The following is a 13,694-nucleotide window of genomic DNA, read 5'->3' on the forward strand; positions in this document are numbered from 1 at the left end:
GTATTCTTGCCTGGAGAATCGCGTGGACAGAGGAGCCTGGAGGGCTATGGTCCATGGGGTCATAAAGAGTCGGATGAGACTGAAGCTACTTAGCATGGGTGCAGGATCACCCTCATCATCATGATGAACTTTTCCTTACCCCTTGAATACTGAGATTTTCTCTGAGGTTAATACTTTTCAATCTTGTTTTCTGTTTATTTGCCTTTTCTTGGTGTAATTTTACTCATTCAGTTGCTTCAAAACTTTGAATACTATCAGCATCTATTTGAATTCAGACCAAATCAACAAGCTTTTCTTAGTCAGCAGAGGTGTTTTCATTCATTTGAATAGAAACATGTTCATTGTGTGTTTCAAAAGTGAAAAAAAAAAGTTAGAAAGCAGTGAGTAAATTTATCATTCTTTCATTTTAATACTTATGTATTTATGTATTACATATAGTAACAATGTATTTATGTATTACATATAGTAACAGTGAGTCAAAATATATATACTAAAATGTGAGCGTTTATCTTTAGATGGCATAATTATGAATTATTCAATTTCTTTCTCTGTGATAACTGTATTTTCCCCAAATTTGTATTTATCACTTGTGCCCTTAAGTGTAATAAAAGTAATTAAAGTAATGTGTCAATCAGCTTTTTAAACTTGTTAAAAGAACAAAAAAATACATTTCAAGGGTGTATTTTTTTTTTTTAGAATTTCTGTTTTAGCAGTAAAACCCCTGGTATTTATTACCCTGAAAGAAAGTGAAAGTGAAAGTGAAGTTGCTCAGTCATGTCCGACTCTTTGCAACCCCATGGACTGTAGCCCACCAGGCTCCTCTGTCCATGGGATTCTCCAGGCAAGAATACTGGAGTGGGTTGCCATTTCCTTCTCCAGGGGATCTTCCCTACCCAGGGATCGAACCTGGGTCTCCCGCATTGCAGGCAGACACTTTAACCTCTGAGCTACCAGGGAAGCCACCTTTATTACCCTGACATTCCCTTAAAGGGTGTCATCTGTGGAAAAGGGAATACTCTTTGTGTCCAAGGCCTCTGAGTGGATCAGATGAGGTACTGTATGTGTGATCTTTGTTGGCTTGGACCCTACCCAACTCCCTTGCTCTTTCCAAACCCCAAATTCCAGTGATATTTAGGAAGCCGGAGGGATATCTTACCTATGCCCAAGAACAATTTAAGGCAACTAAGAAGTAGGTTCCACCCTCCTCTGGATACTGCCATGTCTCCTAGACCCTACTGTCATTTCTCCTTTGTTTTTTTTTTTTTTTTTTTTTCCTTCTGCTGACAGTGGTTGACGTGTTGGAGTCCTCAAGATGACAAAGCCTTCCTGATTTCTAGCAGATTATTGTTACACTTATGAAGGTGGATACTACACAAATGTGCCTCAGCAGATAAAATCTTAACTGAGGTTTTAGTAAAAACAGGGCTTTCCTATTTGATTTATAGGTCCTCTGCTCTCTAGGGACTCAGACATGATTCTATTTGGGTGGAGAGCTCTGGGTTAAAACATGAATATGAGATTTCATTAATAACATAAATGATGAATGAAATAAAATAATGAATTGAACACTTGGAGTCAGCCACTTATTATCTTAATTATAATAACGACTGTATTTCTTTTCTACTAGTGAAAATTTGTAAGAATAATCTCCAGATGGCGACAACGTTGACTTTTTCTGCCTGCCATGTTATTTCCAGAGGTGACTTCTCTCTCAGGGTGCTCTACAGTCTCTCACAGAAATGGGCAGACCCATTCACTAGGGCAACATATATATAAATTACAGAGATATTCACTTTTTTGATCAAAACTGTGTAACATTCCCCAAATCTGATATTATCACTACATGAAAAGAGTTTAAAATATTTTGTAAGATTAAAAAAAAATCCTAAAAGTGTTAGCAATAACTCCTCTGCAGAACTGTGCCATTCTCTTAGCACATACAGTTTCTTTATCACCCTTATATTCCGAATGTCTATTACAATGTTTGCCATATTGTAAATGTTGAATAAATGTTTAATAAAGCCATTTTGACTCTGGGGGTCCTCAAGTCCTTTACCCAGTTCTACTCTTGACTAAAGAACAGCAGGTAAGTTATTTCATTTCTCTAGAGGCAAAGACATGTATTTCCTAAGGAGCCTAGTAGAGACCGACATGATGCATGCTCAGTGTCTGACTCTTTGTAACCCTGTCGGGCTATAGCCCACTAGGCTCCTCTGTCCATAGGATTCTTCAGATATCAACACTGGAGTGGGTTGCCATGCCCTCCTCCAGGGGATCTTCCCAACCCAGGGAGCGAACCCACATCTGTCTGCATTGCAGGCAGATTCTTTACCCACTGAGTCACCAGGAAGCCCAGTAGAGACCAGATGGCATGCTAAATCAAAACACAAATAATTTCTCACACAGACTACTTGTTTTAAAATTTCCTATTTTAACAGAGAAGAACAAACCTGACTCAATATTGGGTCTATTCCTTTACCTCTAACTTTTGTTCTCTGTTACCTGTGCTTAGTTATGCTTGCTCTGAACCTTTGTAAAGGAATGTTTCCTGTAGCCTGAAATATACATTACAGTTCTTTCTCAAGTCTCTGCCTTCCAGGCTTGACCTTTAAAGGTCTAACACTTTCTATTCATATAGAGTTAAAAGTTGTAGAACAGAGAATAACATTTGTCTTGTTGGAGGTTTACAGGAATATTGTGATCAGACCTACCTGGATAGCTGCAAGAACAAAGTATTACATCTCCTCTGGGGTCTGGTGAGCACCAGTAAGTTTGCAACAACCAACCACAACCTCTCTCCTCTTTGTATAAAGGAAGTCTGAATTCTGACTCTAGTAAGAGGATTCTTTGGGACACTAGTCCACCATCTTATCGGTCTACTGGCTTTCTAAATAAGGTCGCTGTCCTTTGCCCCAATACCTTGTCTTTTAATTTATTGACCTGGTCTGTGGCAAGCAGTAAGAGCTTGGACTTGGTAACACTCTGTCTTACTAATAACATAAATTTTGGCGCCCTCCCCTGGATTACATGAATCAAACACATTTTTCAACTGGGCCCCAGAACATATATTATTAACATGATTTTGATCATGTACTAACACTGAAGAACCACTGGTAGTATAGTGGAAACAATTATATTAAGCACTGTCTTAGTTCATTTCGGAGAAGGCAATGGCACCCCACTCCAGTATTCTTGCCTGGAAAATCCCATGGACGGAGGAGCCTGGTAGGCTGCAGTCCATGGGGTCGTTAAGAGTCGGACATGACTGAGTGATTTCACTTTCTCTTTTCACTTTCATGCATTGGAGAAGGAAATGGCAACCCACTCCAGTGTTCTTGCCTGGAGAATCCCAGGGATGGGGAAGCCTGGTGGGCTGCCGTCTATGGGGTCACACAGAGTCGGACACAACTGAAGTGACTTAACATAGCATAGCATAGCATAGTTCATTTGGGCTACAATAATAATACCACAGAATGGATGGATTAAATAATAGAAATTTATTTTTCCCTGTTCTGGGGCAGGAAGTCTAGGATCAAGACACTGGCAGGTTTGGTTTCTGGAAAGGGCCAACTTCCTCATTCATAGACTGCAATATCCTTTGTGTGTTCTCATATTTTGGAAAAAGCAAGGGAGATTTCTGGAGTGTTTTTTCTTATAGTAGCACTGATCCCATTCATAAAGGCTCCATCAACCTCCATTTAACATCACAGCAGGGATATATTTCAACATATGAATTTCAAGGGGACACAAAAATTAAGCCTAGAAAAAGACTACAAGGAAGTACATCAAAATATCAAGGATTGTAGCAATGCATATATCACATGACCTAAATTGTTTTATTCTATGTTAGGATCAATGTTCTTAGAATCTTTCAACATTTCTCACATTTGAATATATCATAAAAAACATGTGTAGATTTTATATGATAATGTTATTTTTTCTTAAAAAATGTTACTGAATCAATAGTGTATGTTGTTAATGCTGTAATCTAATAATCAAGAAAGTAAGGTGCATAAATATATATAGGAATGTACATACACAATAGAAAAAGTCATGAAGAAATTCACCACAAAAGACATTTGGGAATGGATGTGTGATAAAAGGTAATTTTTATATTGTTATTTACTTCAACATCCAAGTTTTAGATGGTAATTTTTTGTACAGTTATAATATTATTGCCATTAAAGCAATTCTGAATGAATATATATATATATGTCATCATGTTAAACACAGAAAATGATGGTAATAATAAAAATATTCATAACATACTTTAAATGTACACCATATTCAAGACAGTGTTATCACCTATTTACAGGTACTAATCAATCCGTTTCTCGTAAGGAATCTGTGAGGGCTATACTATCAATGTACCCATTTTACATAGGAGGAAACTGAAGCATTTAGCTGCTAAGTCACTTCAGTCGTGTCCAACTCTGTGTGACCCCATAGACGGCAGCCCACCAGGCTCCCCCGTCCCTGGGATTCTCCAGGCAAGAACACTGGAGTGGGTTGCCATTTCCTTCTCCAGTGCATGAAAGTGAGAAGTGAAAGTGAAGTCGCTCAGTCGTGTCTGACTCTTAGCGACCCCATGGACTGCAGCCTACTAGGCTCCTCCATCCATGGGATTTTCCAGGCAAGAGTACTGGAATGGGCTGCCATTGCCTTCTCCAGAAGCATATAGACATTAAGCAACTTACCTAAAATTGTACAGCTAGTAAGTTGTAAATCCAGGATATAGCCAAAACTGTTGGGTCCAGAATCAGTGCTCTCAGTTTCTCAATAAAACAAATAATACATCCATTAAAGCAATGATTGTAACAGCCACCTATTTTCTTAAATATAATTTCAAAATTATATATTTTTTAGATATTTTCGTACTGGCAAATTCCAATCCTATTGTTTCTTCTAAAGGGAGCCATGTTTCCCTCTCATTGGATAAAACTGGGGATGGGGGAGATAATCAGTCTGTTGATGCTGGGAATCAAAAATGAAACAAAGCAAAATGGAAAAACATGGAGTCCCTAATATTGAGGACTTGAGAGGTAATCATAGTAAGTCCAACTTGTGAGGAAGATGAACTTAGGGAAAACAGAAACTGTGCAGAAGTGTAAACTAGGACACAGAGAAAAGCTATTAAGTAGAAAATTAAGACAGTTGTCAGCAATGGGTGAAGAGAGGCATTAGTTGCATGAATGCGTATTTTGTGGGAAAGAAATGTGCCAAGTAGATTTTGTCTGTGTTTGTGATTCATACACATTTTCAAAAGTGAATAGGTATTGTGAGGTAAAGAATATCCCCTAACTTTTTTTTTAATAATGGCAGATTTATTTTTCTCTTTTAACAAAATTTGAATGTCTATTGAAGAAACTTAAAAAGTAGAGTACAGGGTCACCTTGTGACCAGAACTAACACTGCAACTCGAAAATCACTGAGCAGGAAACCTGAGACAGAGAAACAGTGTGAACTTAGTGGCTCAGTCCTGTCCGACTCTTTGCAACCTCATGGACAAGCAGAGTTAATCTCAATTAATGGTGAAACAAATTTGGACCTGTTGAGACTGAGGTAAGTTTGGGACATTCAGGAGGAGAGTTCCACTTGAGATTGGACAAAAGTCTGTAGGGCCAAAGAGTAGTTCCAGCTAGACATGTGGAATTGTAGTAAATGGGATCTGCCAAGGAGAGCATGGAGACTGAGGAGAGAGGACTTGCAGTATTCAGGGAAGTAATATAGCTCAGGCTCTAAGAGTCTAAGTGTTAAAACTTGTCACTTCTAGTTGAGTTTAAATCTCCATTCTGCCCCTCAGTGTTCCAGTAAAAAGATTTATGAGATGGTTCTATTAGATTCACATTGATATAGGAACAAAGAATGGGTGAACCTAAGAGAATACTGAAAGGTATATTATGCAAATTGTATCTATAAGAACACTGATACTGCTGTTTAAATATTAAACAAGGTAGAATTCAAAGCAATGGACATTCATACAGATAAAAAGGGACATTTAATAGGTATACTAATTCTTTATTTATATGCACCTAAAGACATAAAGCAAAAAATAAAAATCAGAATAACAGGACAAATAGAAAAATACATGATTGCAGTAAGAAAGTATAATGTAAGTTTCTTATTAACTAATAGTATAATCAGAAAAACATTAGTGAAAATATAAAAATTGTACCCATAATAGCCCCAGGATAGCTCAGTTGCTAAGATTCAAGGCATTGGAACCAAATCCACACTCTGTCTCTTACTAGCTTTGTGACTTGCTTTGTTATGTCATAAACTCCCTTCTTAAACTATGGGAACTACAGTCTCATCTCAATCACAGATACATCTTGAAGAATTAGTACATCCTTCTCCACACACATCAGTTCAGTTCAGTCACTCAGTCGTGTCCGACTCATTTTGACCAAATGGACTGGAGCACTCCAGGCCTCCCTGTCCATAACCAACTCCCAAAGCCTACTCAAACTCATGTCCATTGCATCAGTGATGCCATCCAACCATCTCATCCTCTGTTGTTCCCTTCTCCTCTCACCTTCAATCTTTCCCACCATCAGGGTCTTTTCAAATGAGTCAATTCTTCACATCAGGTGGCCAAAGTATTGGAGTTTCAGCTTCAGCATCAGTCCTTCCAATGAATATTCAGCGTTGATTTCCTTTAGGATGGACTGGTTGGATCTCTTTGTTGTCCAAGGGACTCTCAAGAGTCTTCTCCAACACCACAGTTCAAAAGCATCACTTCTTGTGGCACTCAGCTTTTTTTGTGGTCCAACTCTCACATCCATACATGACTACTGGAAAAACCATAGTTTTGACTAGATGGACCTTTGTTGACAAAGTAATTTATCTGCTTTTTAATATGCTGTCCAGGTTGGTCATAACTTTTCTTCCAAGGAGCAAGCATCTTTTAATTTCATGGCTGCAGTCACCATCTGCAGTGATTTTGGAGCTCCTCAAAATAAAGTCTATCACTGTTTCCATTGTTTCCCCACCTATTTACCATGAAGTGATGGGACCAGATGCCATGATCTTAGTTTTCTGAATGTTGCGTTTTAAGCCAGCTTTTTCCACTCTCCTCTTTCACTTTCATCACGAGGCTCTTTAGTTCTTCTTCGATTTCTGCCATAAGTGTGGTATCATATGCATATCTGCATAGGTGTGGTGTCATCTACGTATCTGAGGTTATTGATATTTCTCCTGGCAATCTTGATTCCACCTTGTGTTTCATCCAGTCCAGCGTTTCACTTGATGTACTCTGCATATAAGTTAACTAAGCTGGGTGTCAATATATAGCCTTGACGTACTCCTTTCCCAATTTGGAACCAGTCCATTGTTCCATGCCCAGTTCTAACTGTTGCCTCTTACCTCTATACAGAGTTCTCAGGAGGCAGGTCAGATGGTCTGGTATTCCCATCTCTTTAAGAGTTTTCCACAGTTTGTTGTGATCCACACAAAGACTTTGGCATTGTCAATAAAGCAGAAGTAGATGTTTTTCTGGAACTCTCACTTTTTCTGTGATCCAACAGATGTTGGCAATTTGATCTCTGATTCCTCTGCCTTTTCTAAATCCAGCTTGAACATCTGGAAGTTCACAGTTAACATACTGACTTGGAGAATTTTGAGCATTACTTTGCTAGCATGTGAGATGAGTGCAATTGTGTGAGTTTGAGCATTCTTTGGCATTGCCTTTCTTAGGGATTGGAATGAAAACTGACCTTTTCCAGTCCTGTGGTCACTGCTGAGTTTTCCAAATTTGCTGGCATATTGAGTGAAACACTTTCACAGCATCATCTCCACTAGCTTTGTTCATAGTGATGCTTCCTAAGGCCCACTTGACTTTGCATTCCAGGATGTCTGGCTCTAGGTGAGTGATCACACCATTGTGGTTATCTGGGTCATTAAGATCTTTTCTGTATAGTTGTTCTGTGCATTCTTGCCACCTCTTCTTAATATCTTCTGCCTGTGCTAGGTCCATACTATTTCTGTCTTTTATTGTGCCCATCTTTGCATGAAATGTTCCCTTGGTATCTCTAATTTTCTCGAAGAGATGTCTAGTCTTTCCCATTCTATTGTTTTCCTCTATTTCTTCACACTGATCACTGAAGAAGGCTTACTTATCTCTCCTTGCTATTCTTTGGGACTGTGCATTCAAATGGGTATATCTTTCCTTTTCTCCTTTGCCTTTTGCTTCTCTTCTTTTCACAGCTATTTGTAAGGCCTCCCCAGACAACCATTTTGCCTTTTTGCATTTCTTTTTCTTGGGGATGGTCTTGATCACTGCCTCCTGTACAATGTCACAAACCTCCACCCATAGTTCTTCAGGCACTGTGTCTATCAGATCTAATCCCTTGAATCTATTCATCACTTCCACTGTATAATCATAAGGGATTTGATTTAGGTCATACCTAAATGGTCTAGTGGTTTTCCCTACTTTCTTCAATTTAATCCTGAATTTTGCAATAAGAAGCTCATGATCTGAGCCACAGCTCCAGGTCTTGTTTTTGCTGACTGTATAGAGCTTCTCCATCTTTGTCTGCAAAGAATATAATCAATCTGATTTTGGTATTGACCATCTGGTGATGTCCATGTTATCTCTTGTATTGTTGAAAGAGGGTGTTTGTTATGACCAGTGTGTTCTCTTGGCAAAACTCTGTTAGCCTTTGCCTGGCTTCATTTTGTAGTCCAAGACCAAACTTGCCTGTTTCTCCAGGTATCTCTTGACTTCCTACCATTGCATTCCAGTCCCCTGTGATGAAAAGGACATCTTTTTTGGTGTTAGTTCTAGAAGGTCTTGTAAGTCTTCAGAGAACAATTCAACTCCAGCTTCTCCGGCATTAATGGTTGGGGCATAGACTTGGATTACTGTGATATTGAATGGTTTGCCTTGGAAATGAACAGAGATCATTTTGTCGTTTTTGAGATTACACCCAAGTGCTGCATTTTGGACTCTTGTTGACTTTGAAGGCTACTCCATTTCTTCTAAGGGCTTCTTGGCCACAGTAGTAGATATAATGGTCATCTGAATTATATTTGCCAATTCCTGTCCATTTTAGTTTACTGATTCCTAAAATGTCGATGTTCACTCTTGACATCTCCTGCTTGACCACGTCCAATTTACCTTGGTTCATGGACCGAACATTTCGTGTTCCTATGTAATATTGTTCCTTACAGCATCGGCCTTTCACCACCAGACACATCCACAACTGGGTGTGCTTTCCACTTTGGCCCACCTCTTCATTCTTTCTGTAGCTATTTCTACGTTTTCCCCAGCGGCATATTGGACTCCTACCAACCTGGGGGCTCATCTATCAGTGTCATATCATTTTGCATTTTCATCCTTTTCATACTGTTCATGGGGTTCTCGAGGCAAGAATACTGAAGTGGTTTGTCATTCCCTTCTCCAGTGGACCACGTTTTGTCAGAACTCTCCACCATGACCCATGCATCTTCCCCAAATGTCATGTAGTTGGAATCATACAGTTTGTAGCATTTTCAGACTAGCTTTGCTTCACTTAGTAATATGCATTTAAGACTCCTCCATGTCTTCATGGTTTTTAGCTCATTCGTTTTTAGTTCTGAATAAGATTCCACTGTCTGTATGTACCACCATTTATTTATCGATTCACCTAGTAAAAATCATCTTGGTTGCTTCCAGGTTTTGACAATGATGAAGAAAACTTCTACAAACGTCTGTGTGCACATTTTTATATGGACATAAGTTTTCAGCTCGTTTGTGTACATACCAAGGAGCATGATTGCTGGATCATATGATAAGTGGATGTTTACTTTTTAAGAAACTGCCAGTATTCCAAAGTGGTTAAACCATTTTTCAGCCCCATCAGCATTGAATGAGAGTTCTTATTGTTTCACATCCTTGACAGCAATTGGTGTTGTCAATGTTGTAGATGTCGATCTTTCTAATAAGTGTACAGTGTATCTTGTTTTAATTTGTATTTAGATGATGAGTTAGGATGTAGAGCATCTTTTCATATACTTATCTGTGGCTCTTCCTTGGCGAGGTGTCTGTTAAGGGCTTTGGCCCATTTTTAAATCATGTTTTTTGTTTTCTTATTATTAAGAATTCTTTGTATAGTTTGGATAATGGTCCTTTCTCAGTTGTGTTTTCTGCAAATGTTTTCTCCCAGTCTGTGGCTTGTCTTCTAATTCTCTTGATATTGTTTTTTGCAGAGCAGTTTTTCATTTTAATGAATCCATCTTGTCAAGTATTTCATGTATCATGGTTTTAGTGTAATATCTAAAAAGTCATTGCCATGCCCAACATCCAATGTCATCTAGATTTTCTATGTTACCTTCTAGTAGTTTGATCATTTTACATTTTACATTTACGTCTGTGATGCATTTTGAGTTAATTTTTATGAAGGGTGTAAGGTCTGTGTCTACATTCATTCTTTTGCATATAGATGTCCAGTTGTCACAGCACCACTTTTTGAAGAGATTCTCTTTGCTCCATTGGATTGTCTTTGCTCCTTTCTCAAATGTCAATTGACTATATGTGGGTCTATTTCTGAGCTCTCTATTCTGTTCCATTCATCTAGTCTTCTCTCATTTGAAAATACCACAGTATCATGATTACTTTAGATTTAGGGTAAGTCTTGCATTTCTGTTGTAGTCATTGAAGCCAGTCTTTCAATTTCATTGTTCTTCAGTATTGTGGTGGCTATTCTGGGTCTTTTACCTCGCCTTATAAACCTTTGACTATTTTGTGATCTCCACGGAATAACTTGCTTGGATGTTGATTGGGATATAACTTTTTAATATGCCTCTAGAACTAGTTTTTTTTTTTTAATCCAACTCTCCTGCCGTTACACACATTTAAGCTACCACCATTTCCCATCTAGATAAATAATGCCAATATCTTTTTACATGCCAAATCAGAAACCTGGATATTATTCTTTACTTTTATTCCCTCACTTCCCTCAATCACATCAATAACCAATTCCTGAGAATTCATCCTTCTAATTATCTTTCACCTCTGCCTACTTTTCCCCAAACCTATTACCTGTTATACTGCCATGGTTCAGGTTTAAGATACTCAATTATATTTTTCCTGGAATACTATGGAATGTTACTTGCTGACATTCATACATTATATGTTGTTCCTGTTTAATTGATTTATTTTTTCAAATATGAAATCTTATAAAAACCACTGTTATTTAATATCTTATTTCTACTTTCTCCCATAATCATATGAAATAGGTACTTCTGGAAGAATATTTTTTTAAGAGGATGATGTAGTGGGGCAGAAACCACCACCTTCACCAAGGTAAAAAGGAATTTTGAGTTACTTATTTATATGTAAGCTTTTAGCAGCTCACACAGCCTTGTTACCATGGAATACTGAGAGGATAGACAATAAGTGCAATCTTTGGGTACACTTGGGGGCCCAAGAGCTTATGTGGGACAACTACTGTAAAAGATGAAAATTATGCATAAATTCATTTATTTAAATTCATTTCAGTTTCAATTCAAATCACAAGGAATCTTTTTGGAATTTGAAAATGTTGCTTTAAAATTTCTCTGAATTATACATCTGTGTCTCTTTTGCTCTCTCTTATACAGGGTTATCGTTACCGTCTTTCTAAATTCCATATATATATGCGTTAGTACACTGTATTGGTGTTTTTCTTTTTGGCTTACTTTACTCTGTACAATAGGCTCCAGTTTCATCCACCTCATTAGAACTGATTCAAATGTATTCTTTTTAATGGCTGAGTAACACTCCATTGTGTATATGTACCACAGAGGGATGGTATGGGGAGGGAGATGGGAGGGGGGTTCAGGAAGGGGAACACATGTACACCTGTGGAGGATTCATGTCAGTGTATGGCAAAACCAATACAATATGGTAAAGTAAAAAAAATAATAATAATAAAGAAATGATAAATGGTTAAAAAAATAAAAAATAAAATTTCTCTGAATTATAAATACACATGCATATACAAATACACAAATTGATTAAAACAAACAGTAAAAGCAAATTCCACTGTCAGATAGATTAAGAATATTTTTTTTAAGTGACTGCCCAAGAATAGAGAAAAAGCTAAGGAATACCATTGGAAGGTTGATACAGACCGAGAAACAACTTGCCTTTTAGAATATAATAAAAATAGCCTTTCAAATTCAGCAAAGAAAAGCTGGTAATTTAAAATTGCACATTGCTTTATACCATTTTGACTTTGACACCAGCCAATCTATATGGTCCTCAGTCCCAGACTTCTCAGCCTAAAGAACATAAGTTCACTGCTACCCTCATCCTCATCAGGGGGTGTCATTAAATGAATACATATATGCATTACATAGTATGGCCATTAAAATATAAATGTGTAGAAGCTGATAAACAAGTCTCATCAGCCCATAAGAAGGACACATGGAATGATAGGTAGATTGGGAAGCTAGAATCCCAGCCTTGATACACTCCAGGGTTTAAAAGTATTACCTAAAACTTTGAACCTCAGTTTTTTATCTGTAAAATTAGAACAATATCTGTAACACAGGTATAAATCTGAGGATCTAAATGTAGAAAACACTAATGCAAAGCACTTTGTTTCTATCACTGAGACAGGTTTAAGAGGACACAACTGACCTGTTGGCAATGATTTTCTGTTAAGTAGGTAAAGCCCATTGACACGAGCATACTTAGAGAATGATTATGGACTAAAAGGTGAAGGTCAAAAATAGTTTAGAGAGAGTGACAGTCTTCATGAGCTGGGGTAGTCTGAAAAGACTAGAGATCAAAAAGGTTTTTAATATAGTCCTGGTGATGTGAAGGGAATAGTCTCATGCATTGCCGATGCCACTGTAAATTGGTACAAACTCTTAGGAGCAAAATTTGGAAATATTTCTAAACATGAAAATGCATATAATTTTATATTGAGGTGAAATTCACATATAATAAAATTATTTTAAGTGTGCGATTCAGTGGCATTTAGTACGCTCACAAAGCTGCACAACTGTCACTTCTATCTAGTTCCAAAACATTTGCATTAGTCCCAAAGGATATCTTGTACCCGTTAAACAGTCACTCCCCTTTCTGCCCTGTCCCCAGCCCTGGGAATCACTAATTTGCTTTTTGTCTTTATGTATTTACATATTTTGATATTTCATACAAATGGCATCATGCAATATGTGACCTTTCATGTTTGGCTTCTTTCACTTGGCATAATGTTTTCAAGGTTCATCCACACTGTAGAATGTATCAGTACTTCATTCATTTTTAGGACTGAATGGTAGTCCATTGCATGGGTATATCCCATTTTGTTTGTCAGCTCATCATTTGATGGACATCTGGGTTGTTTCCATCTTTAGGCTATTGTGAATAGTGTTGCTATAAAAATTTCTGTACAACTGTTTGAATACCTTTTTTAAATTCTGAAAAGGGGTTCATTTCTAGTATAATTATTGGATCATATAGTAACTCTATGTTGAACCTTTTGAAGAACTCACTTTTCTACAGGCGCTGTACCATTTTACATTCACATTTGCAATCTGTAAGGATTACATTTTTTTTCCAGCTGTGCTGGGTCTTCATTGCTGCATGCAGGCTTTTCTCCAGTTGCAGCGAGTGGTGGCTACTCTCTAGTTGCAGTGCACAGGCTTCTCATTGCAGTGGCTTCTCTTGTTGTGGAGCACAGGCTCTAGGGTGCATGGGCTCGGTGGTTGTGGCGCACGGGCTT

General features: G+C 37.8%; 1 non-coding gene across 1 annotated transcript; it reads right to left on the reverse strand.

Annotated features, from left to right (window-relative positions):
* Positions 1-885: 885 nt before the first annotated feature.
* TRNAC-GCA lies at positions 886-957 on the reverse strand. Its single transcript has one exon. It is a non-coding gene; the product is annotated as a tRNA-Cys (tRNA).
* Positions 958-13,694: the final 12,737 nt, after the last annotated feature.

The sequence above is a fragment of the Bubalus bubalis genome, chromosome X (genome assembly GCF_019923935.1).
Source record: "Bubalus bubalis isolate 160015118507 breed Murrah chromosome X, NDDB_SH_1, whole genome shotgun sequence".
NCBI classification, from domain to species: Eukaryota; Metazoa; Chordata; class Mammalia; order Artiodactyla; family Bovidae; genus Bubalus; species Bubalus bubalis.